We start from the raw sequence: 14990 nt of genomic DNA, 5'->3' as shown, positions 1-14990 counted from the left end.
GCTTTGGAAAACATTATTTAAATTTTGAACATTTGTGAGTAAGTTGCAGGATGCTATGAACTTTATGGAATTTGATGACATCTGAAATGAGGTACAAATAATACTTAAAATTATAATAATGATACACCATGGTAAGTAATAATGATTATTACAATGCAGACTTAATAACTGATTTAAACTAAATCTATTAAGAAGGTGAAAAATCTTCAGAAGTTTCTGTGAATGTGAAAAAGCAAAGAAGAATATATACTTGAATATCAGAGACTTAAGGTCATTTCTGAAAAACTAGGATTGGCAAAACAGTCAAATGATGATGCCATGAAAGTGAGATTTTTTTGAAACTCTTGGATTATTTAAAGTATAAAACATAAAGCTCGCTAATTCCATCCAATTTAAAGTATATTTCATTGATCTTTCTTCCACAGCCATCCACATTGACTAAATATGGACCATATGTACAAACATATATATGCAAACATTTATTTGTCTCCTTTTCCTTAACTTCATACTGCTGATCAAGCTCTAGTTCTAGTTTTAAGATAAACATGTGAAAATATATGACTGGCTGGTGGGGGCCAGTGGACCTGGCATGCTTGCTGCATAACTGGCTCACTGTGCACATTTGCTGTTCTTCTTTATGATTACATGCAGTTTGACACTATAAAAAGAAAAGCAACCTACTGTTTAAAATGCATTTAGGGGCTATGAAGGTCACAATTGAAGTGTGAATTTATTTTAGTTGGTTTGAGTTTCAATTCTAAATGCTTTTACTTCACTGTGTAAAATCTATTTCACTTGCTGTTTTGAAAATTGTACCTGTACAGAGAAAGGTCTCATTTAATTCAATATTACTTTACTTTTATATAGTCTTTCTTTAAAATCATGTTCAAAAAGGCTGAGTTAAATAATACTACTTCAAAGTGCAAATTAAAAAGTAAAGTCAGGAAGAAATAAAGAAAATGTCTACCAAAATGGTGAAATGATGAGGCAGATAATTTTTAATTCTATCTCCACATTGCCAAATCTTCAGAAATCTTCCTTATTGTTGGGTTAGCACAAGAGAGCAATAGCTGATTAATTAATACCTGGGGGATTAGTATGGATTGTTCCCTCTCTTTTGTTCTCAAACTTTCAGGCCCATTGTGTAGTGTTGCCAGACTTAGCAAATAAAAATACAAGTTGTCCAATTAAATTTGTATTTCAAATAAACAATGGATTCTTTGCATAAAACTGTCCTTTGTAATATTTGATACTTACTTCTAACAAAAATCAATTTAAATAGGTATACTACATTCTATTGACATCCTACTATTCTCACACTCATACAAGCAGGAGGAAGTAGAATAGTGGTTATTTCTTATGACCAATAGTTAGAAGGAGCAAAAGTAAAATTTTACTTGCAACCTTGATCTTTAAACATAGCTCATGGTGTCACAATGATTTGCAAAGGGACATGTGTATGCATTAGAGGGTAATTAATGTCTTTGGATTGTACAACATTTTCTTTTTTTTTAATTTTATTATTCATATGTGCATACAAGGCTTGGGTCATTTCTCTCCCCTGCCCCCACCCCCTCCCTTACCACCCACTTTGCCCCCTCCTTCTCCCCACCACCCCCTCAATACCCAGCAGAAACTATTTTACCCTTATTTCTAATTTTGTTGTAGAGAGAGTATAAGCAATAATAGGAAGGAACAAGGGGTTTTGCTGGTTGAGATAAGGATAGCTATAAAGGGAGTTGACTCACATCAATTTCCTGTGCGTGTGTGTTACCTTCTAGGTTAATTCTTTTTGATCTAATCTTTTCTCTAGTTCCTGGTCCCCTTTTCCTATTGGCCTCAGTTGCTTTTAAGGTATCTGCTTTAGTTTCTCTGCGTTAAGGGCAACAAATGCTAGCTAGTTTTTTAGGTGTCTTACCTATCCTCACCTCTCCCTTGTGTGCTCTCACTTTTATCATGTGCTCAAAGTACAATCCCCTTGTGTACAACATTTTCTTCATGAACTATTTTCTATGGGTAGGTTGCAATGATATTAAGAATTAACCACGTATGTGTATATTTGACATCGACTGTATGCCAGGATCCTTACCTCTTTGGTATTGGTTTGGTTCTCATTGTAAGTACTTTCATTTCTTCTGTAGACTCAAAGTTTTAAACTCAACTACATTCCCTTGTTCCAAAAGCTTTATCACTATAAAGCCACATCTGTATGCCTTTTCAAAAAATTTAATAAGATCAACAACCGTATTTGTCTTTTTTCTATAATCCACATTTTCAGATTTATTTAAAAATAAAAGAAGTGTCACTGCCAATATATTTCATCAGGGTTGAAATTACTTCTCTTTAGTCACTCATGAGACCAAAATTGAAGATAAGGTATTATAGCTTTTCAGGCTGAAGATACTTTTCGTTTTCATACAGGGTGATTAATTTAATAGAGAATGTACTTCCCTTAACAAGTAGGCTTATCATTCAAGACAGATTTATTCACCCTATTAGGGGATTAATGGTACTGTGAATATAACAGGAACTCAAAATGTAGACCTTTTTCTGGAATATTTTATCTGCTCTTGATAAACCTTACTTAATTCTACTTATCCCATACTTTATTTACCTTACATCAGGATTTAATCTCTAAATATACTGCAACATTTTACCTTGTGAATTTATTTACCATTTAGAAGGATCAAAACAATATATATGGCAATTACATTTAGAAAAACTGATATGCTCAAATACCTAGTGTCAGTTCACAGGTAGCTATGGAGAAGATTGATGCTGAACCCCACTGAATACACTTAATACAAAAGAAGCTTTACAATTAAGAATAAGAGAATTGATACAAGTGTAATCATCCTTAATATTGGTGTCTGGCAAGCAAGCTTTTCAGAATTCATTAGTTTCACTGATACTCTGTAATAGGATGTGAATAATAGGATTAATATAGCTATGGGCAGTGTTAGGTCAGCTGGCAATAGATCAATCAGAAAACATAACATATTAAAAGGATTATAGATTAGCAATTAGATGGCTTCAAAAACAAGGAATAGTTCCTCCAGCATGTCTAAAGGTTAACAGAGATAGAATGTCAATGTTTTCAGTTTATAATCCAGTAGCCCTGAAGATGTACTAAGAGATGGGATTTAGGCTATGATCATGATAGACATAATCAAATCAAACTGTCCTTTTAGTTTCAGCTTCTGGATTTCAAAGGGAAGAGATCATGTATTAGGTGAAGAGAACACTTGTAACATACATAGTGAAGAAGTCATTTGAAGGACAAAGGGTTGGGTGTTACAATTCTGAGAGACATGTCACAGTCAGTTGTTCAGATCTTATTTCCAGCTTTTAGTTTCTAAACATTATGTAGGTAAGTGAATTCTGCATTTCTGTGTATAAAAATCAATGCAGTACATTATGACAACCATGTTCTATTGGACTTTCAAGTTGACATATACTTTAAATTTATCATTAATATATTGCTATCTGGGTTTCTGCTTATTTTATTGTTTTCCACTGAGATATTGCCAGGTGGTGGTATTATTCTGTTTTTTATTATGACTTTTTAGAAAAAAACATATGACATATAAGAAGTTCTTAATATTTAGGATTTAATTTTTGGTGATTTACAAGTTCATGACTAAGGACTTTCCACCAAACGAAAAAGTAATTAAACTGTTTTCAGGAAAGAGTTTTGAATGTCCTCATGAAGTGATACAATATCACTAGTATTTAAAAGTTTGGGGCATGTAACATCAATTTCAATTTAATAGCTAGTAAGACAGTTTAGGAAATATACCTTCTCAATCCCATTAAACAAGTATTGAATAGGTCTCATGCCTCTGGCATCTTTATACCATTGTTTTGACCTTAAGCTTTTCTGTAGCCTTGGAGTTTCATGATTCTGTAATTTGGCATAGTGAAAAGAAAAGTTTAGTTTGAAAGCTAGTAGTTCACAGTGGTCCTTTCTTATGTGCAAGCTTCTCTACGGTCTCTGAGATCTATTCACTGATTTTAGTTGGAATTGAGCTCACACATTGCCATGCAGAGTCAATTCATATACTTAGGTGCATGGTTCTCATTTCTGATTTACTGCATTTAGTTGGTAAGAAAAGTCAGACTATGGGTAAGTCAGTGAGTACATTATAATAACTCATAACCTTAGAATCCTATTTTAAAGTCTTTTAACTAATTAATACAACATTGGTGTATTTTGTCTAGATCAGTGATTCTAATCCAAATCTTATGTTAGCAATTTCTAATCTAAAATTATCTGAGAAGTTTATGCTCATTTTTTTTATTATTCATTTATTCACATGTGCATACATTGTTTGGGTCATTTCTTCCCCCTGCCCCCCTCCCCTACCCTCTGCCCCCTTTCCTCCTTCACTTCCAGGCAGAACCTGTTCTTCTCTTATCTCTAATATTGTTGAAGAAAAGACATAAGCATAATAAGGAATACAAAGTGTTTTTGCTAGTTGAGTTAAGGATAGCTATACAGAAAGATTCTTAGCATTGCTTTCACGTACAAATGTGTTACAACCCATGTTGATTCATTTCTAACTGATCTTTACACTGATTCCTGATCCTCTGCTCATGATAACCTCTGTCATTTTAAGGTTTCTGTATTAGTTCCTCTGGAGTGGGGATATCAAACGCTTTCATATTTTGGGTTTTCTACCTATTCTTATATCCCGTATGTGCTCTCCCCTTGTCATGTGATCCAAGTCCAACCACATTGCTGCATTTGCCCTAGATCTAAATTCCACATATGAGGGAGAACATACAATTTTTGGTCTTCTGAGGCTGGCTAACCTCGCTCATTTAAAAAGAATGAATTTTCAGACTTATGTGCAATTTTGGTATGCAGAATTTACTAAAATGTTTAGTTTCCCCAAAAAGAAAGAAGATTGACTATGGACTTGTTTGACTCAAAATTTTAAAATTCATTCCTACATTCAGGGACAGGGTCACTATGACTTTGGCATGAGAACTGTGAAGTCTGTACTGGTCATGCAGGATCTTTAAAAAGAGAGAACCTAGACTTAAGTGAAGATGTGGTACTGATAACAGTATTATCAGATTCCAACTTGCCAAAATTTCTAACAGATGATGTTCTTTTCAGTGGAATCATCTCTGCTTTTTCTCCTGGAATCCAAATTTTATAACATGATTATGGTATTTTTGCAGTCAACAATTGTAGATGTCATGAACGGACAAAACCTTCAGCTGGAGATGTGTATGGCTAAAAAATATATGCATACATAAATATATGGAGCAACCAACCAATGTCACTATAGTTCTCAGTTTTCTGAGAATGAAAGCATATTCAGACTCATTATGTTCCTTGCTTTGTAAAAGTGGTGTATTAGGAGTATCTCATGTAGCCATTTCATGTGTCTCTATAATCATATACTATCAGTGCTCTATTGAAAGTAGGATTCTTAGAATTTTTAAAATCAATCAGATTACACAGCCAATTTCATAAAAAAATGACAATTAAGGAAACACATCCTTAAAATTTTGTCTCTTTAGAAACATGTCTGGTAACAAATTCTATTTTAGCAAAGTTTCCTCAGAAAGATAGAAGGGATAGGGTATGCATATATGGAGAGATATATTAAAAGTAATTTATTAAGAAAATTGGCTCACTTGATTATTGATGCCAGTCCCATGACTGGCCATCTAAAAGCTGCAGAACCATGGAAATCTGCTAGCATGACTCAATAGAAGTCTGAAGGCCTCCAAACCAAAGAAGCTGGTGAACTATTTTTTAGTTCAAGGCCAAAGGCTCAGAAGGTAGGAGTTAGGTATAGAGAAAAAAGGGTGTAATTCCTGGAATCCAAAGCCTAAAGAACTTGAGTTCTTCTGTCCAAAAGACTATCAGGAAAAAATTCACTCTTCCTCTGCCTTTTTGTTCCATTTGGTCCACCAGAGGAGAGGAGTCCCCCCCTTCCCCACTGAGTCCCCTGACTACACGACAACCTCTTCTGGAAACACTCTCACAGACACACACAGGCAGTGAAATCATCCTAGGCAAAATCACCTGAGTTTTCCTCCCATCAGAAGAGGAGTGGTCTCAGTGCCTCCCGCCAGCTGGGTATCTCCTAATCAGGTCAGAAGAAACTGCTATCAGAAGTAATGATCTAATTAGAATCTAATTAATTGATTAAACTAATTAGAATTAATGTAGCTTAGAAATTTTAAAAACAACTCAATTTCTTTTTTATCATTTTCTTTCTTATTTCTTATTTTGCAAATAATTTATAACTTGCATGATTTAATTTGATTTATTGTATCTATTGTTGTTTTGACATTAACTGCATGCTTTGTTTATTAAAATAAAAGTATTTAAAATAAGATTACTTTCTCTGTACTAGTTGGAATATAGGCTCTAAATTTTAATTATTACATATCTATGTGATTTTATATTTTATTCTACATTTTATTTATTTATTTAACTAATTGTTGTTGTGCTAGGGGTATATTGTGACATTTTTCAAAGTTCTTACAATATATCATAGATAATTTTCACCCCCTCCGTCATTCTCCTTTATCCTCCCTCCCCCATATTCTAGGTTTTATATATCTTTTTAAATTTTATTTTATCATTTTTATATTTACTTATTTGAGTCATTTTTATTTACAGTAATCTTTAAAATATTTGTAGGTGTTCATATTGTAAAATTAATGTCAGGTTTTATTATATTATCATGGGACAATATTGAATACATAATTGTATTAATTTGATTTTAGAGATTTTCTTTAATAAGGTGATACTTTGTTAAGAAAAGTGGTTAATTGTTTTTTCCTTTCATATTTAAATATCAATTTTATTATCAGTTTAGAAATACTATTGAGTTGATTTTTCCCTAAATAAGTGAGCATATTACAAAAGGAATTTCAGGGAAGTGTTTTAAAATTCACCAATTTTTTTTCACTTATATAATATGACTAGACTGTCAGAAAATGTTTTTCAGGGGACAAGTCTCATAAAATAACCTGTGCAGAAGGACTGATGCAGTCAGCACCTGGAGCAGGGAAAGCATGGCAGTAGGGAAGCACATAGAAAGGCACCTGGATGGAGAGCACCTGGGAGAGGCAACATCTAGCTTAACCTCAGTTTTCTGGATTGGGTGGCTGAGTAAGTGGCTATGGTGTTTTTCAAGAGGAAAATACAGGCAGACTTGAAAAAGGAATATATCAGTACAGTATTAACCATATACCCACGCAACTGTACAATTATTAGCACTTTTGAAAGCAATTTCAATAAAACATCCTGCTGTAGCCTCAATAGAAGATAGTGTTAGATATAAGGCAGTTAGTATTTTCATTTTACAGATGAAGAAATTAATTAAATAAAATGATCAGCTGCAGGTCACAGAATTCCAGTGGTTTCTGGAATATAATTTTAGTTTCCAATTATAAATTCAGTTTTTTTCCCTGATATACTACTCAAGTTTCACATAGTAACTATTTAGCATTCCTTTATGCACATGTATGGTACAAATTATTTTGAAATGGAATAGATACCCATTCATTACCTTTATAGGTATTCATTTCTCTGTCTAGTGACAAAAGTTGAGCTTCTGACAAGGGCATTAATTATGTAATGTCTAAATAAATTTCTAATGTGTGAAAATTTTCTCATTTTCAACTTTTGGAAAAAGTGAAAATGAAAGCAAGAAATAGTAAAATTTTTACATCATGACACTGGTTCTGGAGAAAAGTTATTTCTAAAGGCAAGAATTTAGCTTTGCTGTTGAAATGGAAACCACTCCTTTCATTTCAAATGGCTTAAATCTGTAGCCTCATAACACCTCCCCCAGTCATGAACTTCAAAGCCCCTCCAGAGCAGTCCTGGAACAGGTTTCTTATTTTCCATTTGAACTTCTTAATCGATCTTCTCCACTACCAACCACTCATGCTTTGGAAGCAGAAGGAAATAAGAATTTGAGTTTTAGCTGAATCAGACATAGACAAAAGGTAGAAACCAGAATGAAATCTTCCATTCTGCCCAGCTCTTTTTTGACTAACCCTTGGAAAACTCTCTGAGCTCCAGCTTCTCTGTAACAAACTAGACTGAGTCAATTACTTACACATGCTAAGAAGTTTGCACTATAAAAAATAACTTTATTTGTGAAAGTATGATACCAGCTTATAAGGAATAGAACAAAATATGCAGTGGGACAGCACAATGGATACAGCCACTCTGTTCTATCTAGTCTATGTAGGTATGAGCTACAGAAAGTTCATTCTTGAGAGATAGCCTAATTTATCACAGTGTATTGTGTTCATTTTACTTACTTCTAGGAGGGGCAGTACATAGGAGCTAATATTGCATAAAGAAAGTGGCACAGGATCAAATTAATAATGAACATGAGTATGAGGCAGAGTGTAGTTTTCAATATTGGCTACAGTAATATTGTCTATCTTTACATATTCCTCCAGAAGCTTGTCAAACCCTGTTGGAGCTGATTTCCTCCTCCTAAACCTGGGTGGAACTTACAGAACGTTGGTGAGGTAGCTCTATATGACTTTTAAGACTATTTCATAAGGGGGATTGACTCTCTCTCTTGCTCTCTCTCTCTCTCTCTCTTCCTTAGCAAATACATCAGAGACACTCTAAGATTATGTGTAAGAAGTCAGGATTCATGAAGCTGCCATGCTAGACAGACCACAGTTAGAGGCTACCTAGAGAAAAAGAGAGATGCCTAAGGTCCTCAGCTGTTAAAAGTCCTTAGCTATGTGAATCTTCCTAGCATCACCTTCCAGATATGTGAATAAGAAAGCCTGAGGATGGTTCCACTCCAGCAGTCAAGCTGTCCCAGGCACTGAGTGAGAGAGAGAGGCTGCCTCCACAAAATTCTGCTCAAACTGAAGATTTGTCTAAAGATTTATGAAAAGACAAAATGTTGTTACTCTTTTAAATCACTACATTTTGGACTGATTAAGTAAACGATGTTTGAGAACAAGGAAGTGATGACTTTAATTGCAGACCAGTAAACTTGGTCATTTATTATTTGGGAAATAGTATCAGTTTATACTTTATTTATGCACCTTTATTCTTCATCACTTCTCTTCTACCCATCTAGTAGCTCTTACATCCTCATTAGTGCTTCACTGGGAATATGAAACATACAAGTAACATTTGGTAATATGGTGGTTATTAGGGTCTTTTTATAGGAGCAGACAAGGGAAGAGGCAGGGAGAAAAATTTGCAATATGAAGGTGAACTATATTGTAGGTATGGTTTCATTGTGATTTTTCCTAGGGCGGGGGCCAGTGTTACTCTAGCTAATAACAATGTTAGGTAAAAACAATGTTGCTATATTACACTTTGAAATCATCATGTCATTTCTATTACAAATACATTTCAGAGTTTCTATCCCAAACATTAAGTTAATATACTATTTAAAAGTCAGAGTCTAATTAGAATGAAAACTTCTCCATGTTTAATTAAACAGCAGAAATTTATTGCGGCACAATTCTGGGAGTTGGAAGTCCAAAACCTAAGTGTTGGCAGAGCTATGCTCTTTTGGAAAAGGTCTGGGAAGGATCTGTTGCAGGTCTCTCTCCTAGATTCTGGTAGTTCAGTGGTGCCACTGGGGCCTTGTGGCAGCATAATTTACTTGCCATATTCCATTCTGCATGTGACTGTGACTATCTCCAAATTACTCTCTAATGTAAGGACACAGTAAAATCAAATTAGGAGCTCACACTACTCCAATATAACCTCATCTCAATTACTTGTATCTGTAACTATTCTATTAAAAAAATTGCAACCTGAGATACCAGGGATTAGGCCATCAACATAAGGATTAGGGAAAGGGCATGGCATAATTCAACCCATACAGAGAGTAATTTATAAGTATATGGCATAATTTAAAATGCACACAACCATTAAATCAACACTAGACATTTGTATTATACATAAGCTCACATGTGGAAAAGCAATAAAAATATGAAATTAGTTGTAGTATGAACTATAATAGTGAAAGCCTGGAGTGAATGTATATGATCTCTAATAGATGATGAGCAAAGAAGATCTGTATGTATTCCCTGATGTATTATTTAGATACATTATACACAAGAAGAAAGGTGCAAGATAGATGTATGATATTTCACCATTTGTGTGAGAACCTGCTTTGGTTCATGTGTATATGCTCACACTTATGAAAATACATCTACAATGGTTTGTACCTTGTCTCGTGAAGAATTTACTTTTATTCCCCTATCCCTTGAGTCTAGGCTGACTTTAACGAACAGCATGCAGCTGAATTGACCAGATAAGAGTCTCATATTCAGGGTTTAAGAAGTTTTGTTTCTTCTTTTTCCACCTTCTTGATGTCTTGACCACTAGGTGAAGAACCTGGCCTTGGCTGTTCTAAGATAAGAGAACATGTAGAGCAGAGACCTAGCACCCACTGTCAACACCAACTATCAAGTCTTTTCAGCCTCTTTTGAGCTCCTTCTCCAGCCATGGAAGCAACACTAAAAAACATAAGCAGAAAAACCATCCAGGTAATGACATTCCTGTCCAAATTCCTAAAGCATAGAATCATGAGTAAATCACATGGTTGCTATTTTAAAGTCGCTCTTCTTTGGGTGGCCTGTGGTATAGTAATGATCAATCAAAAACAAGAAATATATGTGTACACACATTCATACATATATATGGTTATAAATACACAGAATATTTATGAATGGAGATGCAGAAAATGTGCAGTGTGATCTCTAGAAAGGAAAATGGGTGTCTAAGGAACAGGGGATGGAAGGAGACCAATTATGGTATTTATTTTAATATGTGCTGTCTTTAAATCTTTTGAATTTGTGTAGTGTGTAAATAACATCTATTTTAATGGAATAATTAAAAAAAAACTCAGCACTCTTTTAGGATACCAAGCAATGTGATATGTTGGCAGGTTACTTGTTCATGCTGGTGTATTCCGCTTTTTAGACAAAGGAACTGGCAGTGAGAGTAGGCAGAGGGAATACTGTAGAATGACTTTGCAGTAGAAGTAGTAGGATTAGTTTCTGAAGACTTTTAATCCTAAAAAACTCACTAATCCTTACCAGAAAGGAAATCAGCAGTAAGGCTTGTTAATGAGGACCCAAGCAAACGTGGCAGAGTGTTTAGTGATATTTTGAGGATGGTCTGACACTCAAAGCAGATGAAAAATGCTGAAGATCTTACCCAGTCATTTATCAATTTCTGCACATAAAATGCAACAAAAATCAAATCCACAAAAAATGCAAAACAAGAAAGAACATGCTTTCACTTTGGTAATTTTTCTATTTTCTTGTTAAAGTAATAATACACATGTGTTTTATGGCATAAAGTACATATTTTTATACAAAAAACACAAAGAGAAATAAAAAATCATTGATAAAAAGAGAAACACAAAAATTATGTATGTGTTCTATTTATTAAATTATTAAAAAGAAGGTCTACATCAAAATTTCCATTGTGAGATGTTGCCTTCTTGGGGTTGGAATAACACACAAAATATGACATTTGGAAAATTTCAAATTTATACTGATTAGTGCAATGGAGGGTAGATTAACCCAAGTACAAGAGATAAAATTTCTGTTTAATTCAGTTAACTGTGTAAGTTCCACTGTAAGTGATAAAAGGTGAAATTTATAAATTCTTCTCCAAAATTTTCATTGCAGGGGAAAAATAAGTTATTTTTTATATGTCAGAAAACAAAACAGAAGACATTAACTTTGTTTAGAAATTAACAGATTAAAAATTGTCTCCTGGGAGCAAAATATTCCTAGGAAGACATGTTTTATTTGGCCTGCAATCTTAGCTCTAAGACATATGCTGCTAATTAAAAAGGTTAATTTTAACAAATGACAAAAATTACATTATTCAGCAGGGTTCCTAGAGTTGGAAATATCAACCTGAAGTTATAATTAAAAAATAATATAATGATTTAAAACTAGTAAGTGCATAAATTACTACTCTAAGAAGTTTTATATTTATTATCATTAATAGTTAACTTTACCATCCTTCTAATTGCTTTGCTTTTTTTGTCTTTCCTACATGTCAGTGATTACTGATGTTTCTGTCTTATGTAAATACAACAAATTTTTCCTTCCATTTATTTCTACTGCCTCCATCTCCACCCTTTAATGACTAACTATGTCCTTTAAAATAAACTACAAACCACTTTCTCAGGATTGTACCATGAGGTGGTCTTGCTTTCTCCTTTTGCCTCATCTCAATCCTCTTTCTAGTGGCTAAGCTTTGCAGTACCCTGCAACTTCATATTGTCATAAAATTCCTATTTTACCCTAGATCATTTGTAAATGCTCTAGCTTGGGGAATTAAGACATGTATGATAGTACCTGCATTTTTAGCTTTTGGACTTTGGTAAAATCTCTGCAAATAGAGAATTTTCCCTCAAGTGTAATTATAATAGGAATTATCTGTTGTTTTCTATCTCGTTAACCAATAGGTAATCTCCATCGAGCTTTTAAAATTTACCTTGTTTTTCCATTTGTTTGTTTAGTCTTATGTTTCAATATTCAAATATATTGACATTTAATTTTAAGGACAAAACAACAACATTTTTAAATAAATGAAAATGACAAGAGTTTATTCTGAGAAACTATTAAAGGATATACCAAAAATGAGTTAATGAATGCAGAAGAAAAGAGTAGAATAAAAACAAAATTAAACAGAACATATTTATATAGTAATGATCAATGACACTTACAATATGTAACAAAAGATAAATAGTCTTTAAGTCAATTTGAAAAACAGATGTAAAGCACAATTTCAAGAAAAAAAGTGTGACCAGGCTTTATGGTACTGCCCATAATCTCAGCACTCTGGAGGCTTAGGCAGGAAGATGAGGAGTTTGAGATCAGTCTGGGTTACACAGAAAGAGCCTACCTCAAAAAAAAAAAAAAAAAAAAAAAGGAAGAAAGAAAGGAAGGAAGGCAATAAGTAATAAAATCTCAACAACCTTTTCATAATTACATAAGTGAAATTAATATTTTGAAATATCTCATTTCAACAAAGTCCAAGTCAGAAATTCTTATTTCTAAATATCAAAGAAACATATAATCTATACTATATACAAACTCTTCCAGACAGAAAAAAATTCTCCAAATTCCTTAGGTAATTATTACTTTGACAAGAAAATATTAGAAGACCTTAATATATTCTAAAATTATAGTTTAGTTTCAGAAAGGAACATGGATGCAAAATTCCCAAATAAGCTCAGAAATTGAAATAGCCTGATTAATACCCTGATTAAATTTAGCATTTTCCAGGAATCAAGAAGTGAACCAACATCAGAATTCTATACAAGCTACCATGCTAATAGATTAAAAGATAAGGATCAACAATAATTTCAGTAAACAAGTTATTAAACAAAATTCAAAACTTATTATTAAAAAGATATTAAACAAACCCAGAATAGAAGAGCATACTCTTATCTGATAAAGTCTACCTACTAAAATCCTATAACAAGCTAATCATGATTTTTTGGAAGAATTTCTACAAAGTTAAAAACAAGGGAAGAATGCCTGTTTTCTATCCTCAAATTCAACAAAGTACCAAAGATGTTGATAAAAGTACTTAAAAATAAGAGATAATGGGGGGAGGGCAGGGAGAGAGAGAGAGAATTGAATAGAGGAAAAGAAAAAGAAATAGAATTGAATAGAGGAAAAGGAAAAGAAGAGAGGGTGATGAGCAAAAAGGGTAAGATTATTGTCTCTTATAAACAATGCATAATAATGCTTACATAAAAATCCAAAAGGATCTAGATATGCAATTAGAAAAAGGAAACTTAGAAATAGTGAAATATAAGGGAAAATATACAAAGTAATATTTATCCTTACTAGCATTTCCAATGAGAAAATGCAGAGTAAATTCTATTGCAGTAGCCATGAAATAGTTAGGATTCAATAAAGAAAGATATATAAGACAACCTGAAATGTATTCAGGAATGAGAAGGCTTAACTTTAAGAATACATCAATTCTCCCAATTTCAATTCAAAATTTTCACTAGAATTTCAATCAAGGTTCCAATATAGTTTTGATGTGGAAATTGACTAACTGAATCATACCAACTTGGTGTTGTTTCTGCTGTCCAGCCTCACATGACTACTGTATAGATTATTGTTAATCCAAGAAAAGATAAAGCTCAGAATTTAAAGTGCAGTTTTCACTGAGAATCACTTTTGCATTCATGAAGAAAAAAAGTCTGTTAATTTGAATCATTCTAAGACTTTTTTGAGGGTATCATTAGCATAGGACACAGTTGAGGAAAACATCTCCAATAAAACTATTAAAAATGGAAAAGCAAGGAGAAAAAAAGACTTAAAAAATGGAAAAGAATTGATAAGAATGTGGGACAACTATGAAAGCTAAAATGGTGCCTAATGAGGAAACCAGAAAGATTAGAAAATTACAAAAGAGGAGAAGAAATATTACAGGTAATAATGACTGAGAACATCCTCAAATTAATGTCAGACACCAAACCATGATCCAAAAGGTTCAGAGAACATCAAGTGAAATGAGATGAAAAATAAAATTCTGCAATTAAGAATATTATCTGCAAACTACAGAAAATCAAAATTAAAGAGAAATTCTGAAAGTGAGAGGAAAAAAAAAACCTTGCCTTTCTTATATACAGAGGAAAAAAGATTAAGAATTACATTTGGCTTCTTATAAAATATGCATTCAAGAAGAGACTGGTATGAAATATTCAAAGTGTTGAGACAAACCGACTAACCTAGAATTCTGTACCTACATAAATTATCCTGAAAATGTGTTTGTTTGTGAAACAGATAAACAAAAATTGAGAGAATTTATTGCCAGCCATCTGCCTTCCAAAAAATGTCTAAAATGTTCTTTAGAGCGAAGGGAAATGTTATGGGTCAGAAATTTGGATCTACTTAAAGAAAGGGAAAACATCAATGGAGGAGTAAATAAATTTAAATCATAAACATTTACTTTAATTATTCAA

The sequence above is a fragment of the Castor canadensis genome, chromosome 2 (assembly GCF_047511655.1).
Source record: "Castor canadensis chromosome 2, mCasCan1.hap1v2, whole genome shotgun sequence".
NCBI classification, from domain to species: Eukaryota; Metazoa; Chordata; class Mammalia; order Rodentia; family Castoridae; genus Castor; species Castor canadensis.
This window is presented reverse-complemented; position numbering follows the sequence as displayed.